Source organism: Phacochoerus africanus, chromosome 4 (assembly GCF_016906955.1).
Source record: "Phacochoerus africanus isolate WHEZ1 chromosome 4, ROS_Pafr_v1, whole genome shotgun sequence".
NCBI classification, from domain to species: domain Eukaryota; kingdom Metazoa; phylum Chordata; class Mammalia; order Artiodactyla; family Suidae; genus Phacochoerus; species Phacochoerus africanus.
In genome coordinates, this window is record NC_062547.1 from 21,540,791 (window position 1) to 21,546,790 (window position 6,000).

Below are 6,000 nucleotides of genomic sequence, written 5' to 3' on the forward strand. Positions count from 1 at the left end.
AGGATAAAAACAATATGTAAAGACCATTCTCACTGCCTTCTGTTTCAAAGTAAGTCCCTTATAATGAACTAGACAAACCCTCACCAAATTTTGGGAATGTTATGTGAGCCTTCTTTTGTTTCATTTGATTTTAGCTCTATGATTACTGTTTGTTTTTGGCCTTTAACAGGCCCCCTCTCAATAATGCTCAGTGAATCCATAAGTAATTATCAAGGACAATCTGTGTTTTGGTGAAGAGGGGCAAAATAATTATAACACTAATCTAAGATGCCAGTTGCTAGGTAATTATTCAGCTACCACCTGATAATTAACCTGTATTACCTGTATGAACAACCAGCTAACATTTCAATTAGAACCTGATGTAGGTTACCTCATGTCCTTGAGAGCTAAAGCAAAATACAAAAGCCCACCCACTCCAAAGCATCATTACTAATATTTAATTGATTAATCATATTGGATTTGACTCATAGAACTCCAGTTCATTTGGATGGCATGTGTCTCAGCTGGATCCAATTAATTTAGCACCATTTTAACCTTGGATAAACACAACACAGAAGCAGAATGTAATCAAATCCGCACTCTGAGAAATATGGCAAACTCTGAACTATCTTTTACATTCAGAATGCTGAAGCATTTTCCTCTTATAAAATGGTGGCATGGAGCTCTAACAGAGACGTCTGATTGGTCCCGATGTGAATGTTTGACCACAGTTTGCATGTCCTCTGGCCAGAATTTCTGGGAAGGTGGCCTCATTTGCTGGCATACCATTAATCCTGGAAAAGTCTCTGAAAGGCAGCTTAGTGTCACTCAGCAAGACTAAGCTGAATGGAAACTGTCTGCTGATACATGGGTCTTAAAATGAAAGTGCTAATCAAGCATCTTTTAGGTCAGCACCTCCTTCTCCTGTTTGTTTTTGTGTCTGTGGTGAGATAAAATTGTAAAAAGAAAAACCGAAGAACTCTTGTGCCTTGATGAAATGTCAGGAGCCCTGAAGCTGCTCTCTTATTAATCCAGTGGACTTATTTCCATTATAAGGGACTTTCTTGGGAACAGTAGGCAGTGAGAATGGGCAGCATGAAAAATCAGCTTTAGCCCAAGGCAGTTTTATTGAACAGAGAAGAAATGGAGGCACTGGGTTTGCTGGTACAGAACTCTGAGAAGGATGGGGCAGCCACATTTAAGCTTGTTCCTGACTCTTGTCTTTGATCAAAGGGACCAGAAGGAATGCATTATTAAGGTCACAGATGGACAGATGGTTCTAAGGAAACTGTGAACTTGAGGTCATTCTCCAGGCACTTCAGGCCAATTTTCCTCTTGAATAGTATAAATTGAAGCTATTCAACTTTATTTTTATCTCTGACCACTCATTTTAAATGATATCTAGCGAGGCAAGCAGAAAAGAATAGTATGTAGCATGGTAAGCAGAAAAACAAAACAAATGACGTTAATAACACAATTTATAAGACTGTTGTTAAATATACCTGGATCCCAGACACAGAATTCTAGAGCAAGAAAGGTGATTTTTGTGTATTTTGTATCCCTCTCTGAGCCCCAGTTTCCAAAGCATGGATTCTAGAGCTGAACTAAGAGGTTCAAATTCCCAGCTCTCCCTCATACCAACCGTGTGACCTCAGATAAACTGTTCAACCTTGCAGTTTCCTCCTTTATAAAACATAGATAACAAGAGTTCCTATCTCAATAGTAAATCGGTTAACACGTAAAAATTTATGTATATAATCCAGTTAGGAAAGCGTTTCAATAAAAGTGTTCAATAAGCATTATCTGTTGTTGTCATTCTTGTTATTATTATTTCCTCATCTGATAAAAAGGAGAAAATTCCCACCTCCATGAATTGTGACGCAGCTGAAGTATTGATCAGGATATCTGTCATAGAGTGAGGGCTTAGTTCATGATCTGTACCATAGTTACTGACAAATGGGTACATTGTCCCTCTCCTTGTAGGCATCTTTTCTCCTGACTCTGCCATCGAAGAAGTCAGCTTTTCAGAAAAGTCAATTGGGAGAGTAATTTGGAGTCACCTCAAAATGCCAAAAGCCCTAAGATTACATATTATGACATATATGTCTACATTTTGAGGTTGAAGAGAGAGAAGATTTGAACAAAGTCCTCCAGCCTCTCCTTCCAACAGCTATAACTCAAAGTCAACAGTACAACTCCCATTTGCACCCCCACCCAAAAGAGTTGCTGATGAACTGGAAAAGCAGATGGGAGAGAAAAGCAAGAAAAGATCCCATCTATCCCTCTCTGTTTGCAGTGATACCCCAAACAAGGTGGCATCTCCAGCCCTCAGGACTAGTTCCAAAAGAGGCATCAAATAGCTATGGAGATCAGGAAAAGCTCCAACTAAGTCCACCTGGAGGAGTCAGAAAAGATGTGATGTTTGAAGTAGTCTTGAATAAATCCAAGTTCACAAAAGAGGTAGGGAGTGAATATTTAGTGAGAACAACCTGTTCAAAGCATGAAGAGTACAATAATGCCTTTCTTTATTCCCTCTTGTTCTTGGAGAATTTACTGATGTGGGAAGGATGGATATAGACAACTGTTCCATAAAGGAAGTTGTACCAGACTATGCAGATGTCAGGGGAGTATATGATATCATTGGATATCATTGGATATATGATATCATTGCAAATAACATATGAATGCCTTGGGAAAAAATTTTACACAGCCCCATTCCCAAGGCACTTCCAGTCTAACACAGAATATAGACAAAGAAGGAAGAACAGTTATGAGTGATGGGTGCTAAGAGAGAGAATATACAGTATAACAAGAAAAGCAAACCTAGCCTATAAATCAGGCAACATCTTTCTGAAATAATCCATTTAAAATGGAGGCTTGAATAGAGAAAAAAGTTAAAGAAAATCTTTGTCTCCTATTGATCAGCTTGGATGACATTTCTACGTACTTAGTCATAATTTCTGCATTAGCTATGTGCATATGAATGTCAAGTAGGTGTGTATACACCTACTTTTTTAAATTTGAGAAGCGGATTCCACTTGATAAATCTAATTTTGGTGGGGAAAACTCTAAAAATGCAGCATCCATGGAGAGCTAAAATCGAAAAGTGGCCTTACTGATGTGCTAACTAGAAATTTCTAGAATAAGAACTCTTTAAAGCTTCTTCCAACACTAAAAATTTATAATTCTTTATTTAGTACATAGAAAGCAATAGTCATTTATGTGCATCTATGTATCATTTTATAGGAAATATCTCTATTATTTTGGCTCAATTTTTTCTTAAAAATCCTCTCTCCATTGGTACACATAAGAATCCCTACTAAATTTTAGGGAATGACCAATGATTATACACTTAAACAAACAGCGACAATATAGCAGAATAATTCAGGGGATAAATCATTCCAGAGTCAGATTGCATGGGTTTGAATTCAGGCTCAGACAGACATATTGTCACAAAGTCTGTAAGCCTCAGTTTCCTCATCTGTATAAAGGACCAAACATAGCATGAACAGTAAAAAAATAAATAAATAAATAAAAAATCCATGTAGAGCTCTTAAATCTATTGCCTAGCATAGAGTTAACCATTGTTATCCGACCCCTGGATCAACTCTGAGTTGTGTATACATATATATCTCTTTCCTCTACCAATGAGGAAATTGAAAGTCACAAGTTGTTCAAGTTCAGAAAGTTTTCCAAGGCCACAGAGACAGGAAGAGGGATGCCAAATCAGGCCTTCTGGGTGCAAGTGTACTGCTCCTTCTTTAGAAGAACAACTCTGCCTGTTGCGGACTTCTGATGGTGTCTGGCAAGATGGGGCATGCAGGAACATCCCTAGCCTGGTTCTTGCTGCATCCTTTGCACTCTGTAGCGCTTTATTGAATTGAATGGAAAGAAGAAGAATCTGTTTTTGAATCTTGAGACATTAAAAACCCAAAAGATTTGGAGTTCCCACTGTGGCGCAGTGGGTTGGGAATCCAGCTGTAGTAGCTCAGGTCAGTGGATTACAGGATCCAGTACTGCCGCAGCTGCAGCATAAGTCACAGCTGCAGCTCAGATTCGATCCCTGGCCTGGGACCTTCTATATATCCAAGATGCAGCAATAAAAAAAAATTGTTTTAGCTACAATACCATGATACATACTACTCCTTGACCTACTATAAGGTGTGTCCAAATAATTTGTTAGTGATAATAGAGTACTAAAGTTTGTGAATATCATTCATTTTTTTTTTAAGGGAGAAGATGCAAGGTCATCCACATATCCTTTCTCTCTCTCATTTGCATTCAGATATACTTTCTTGCGTGGTTGCAAAAGGGGCGATGTTTGAGCTGATTTAGGAAATTGCAAATGAGTGCCACACATACAGATGTCAGCTGTCAGGTGAGTCTGATAAAGAAAAAAAATTAAACACACAGCTTCTCTCCAAGGTAGAAAGAGGGGTGCCAACCTCTCAGCAGCAGTTTTCAGTACTTTTGTTTGCCCTTTGGGATTAGCGCCCCCCTTTTCATCTTGGCTGGGTTAATGAGAACCTTCAAAACAGCCATGGCCCAGGGCTTCTTACTCTGATCCAGATGCTGCTACCTCCTCCGAGGACAATGTCCTTGTCAAAACTCAGCAAGATGGGCACTCGCAGAGGACTAGTAAGCCTGGCACCCCTCGGCTCCCTGCAAGCCTGACCTGCGATAGCAGAGCCTCTGGAAAGACAGCAAGGATAGAAACGGAGGAAAACAGAGTGTTACACAATATGCACCATCTCAACTCCTTGAAATCCCGCTCCCAGGTTTCTAGAAGGAGATTGAAATGACAAGAAGGAGGCTGCTCTGACATGTATCCAAGAGGTGCCTTGATGGTGACTGACAACTTGCGATGCAGAGGCTTAATTGAATCTGATGGCCTCATAAATGAAAGCCAAGTGCTCCAAGCCAAAGGGAAAGAAAGTGGCTTTTGGGTTTACTGTCTTCATTTCTCCAACAGTGGCCGACAAATTGCCATTTTACAGGGGCACCTCCTGCCAACCAGCTTCCTGGGTTTTGTGGTTCCTACAATTAATTCCTGATCCTAGAGCCTCTGGCATTTACTTTCCAAGGTTCTCTGCAAGAGGCAGATTATGTTAAATAAGGCAATAAGGCCAGAGGCATTGACTGTAGCTGCTTTAAGAGACTCTGCACACAGACTAACCCAGATTCTAGCTTCCTGAATTGGAGCCTTCCTACAGAGGGAGCTCTCAGAAATTAGAGGCCTGCAGGAAAATCAATGGTTAACCCTTTTCTCTCCAAAAGTAGCTACGCAGCATTTATTATATCATTGCTGGAATTGGGTCAGTGCTTTAAATAAATGATCTTTACTCTCCATCACAAAAAGGGAACCTGGTCATTCTCATGCCCATTGTAGAACTGAGAAAACTCAGACACAGTTTAGATACCCAAGCATATTTACCTAAGGCTATTGGAAGTGGAATGGGGACTTGAATCCATATCTGCTTGAGCTCCAAAGCTGTGCAGTTTGTTCTGTAATATGCTGACAACATTTATGAAGTATTTGCTCTAGCCTGAGGAGTCAAAGAAAAAGTGTTAACAGGGATTCAGAGATCCAGTGATTATGGCCATATTAACAACTTTAAGCACGATGGTGAGGGTGAGGTGCGTATAATGGTAGTTACAGTGACAGTAGCAGAATATTTTGAGAGAGCAGCTCACTCACATTTGTTTTCCTCTTCCTGATTTTCTCTTTCCTTTACCTCTATTTCAACAGAGAGCACCTCCCATGCTTTTTCCTCAGTCAAGGGAGGTTGCTGTGCCAAAAGCAGAAATCTTGCACTTTTGCTTTTAAATGGGGAAAACCAGAGAGGGGAAAGTATTTAGGATATAGATAAATTGTCTTAGAAATGGGGCAGAAGAAATTCCACCTGCTGACATAAGGAAGGGAAAGGAGAGAAAACAGTCACTGCCTCAGGATAGTGTGATGGTGAGGAGGGTGGGGGTAGGGCCGTGAGCCCCAGAGAGAAAATGACCATGTGGGAAGCT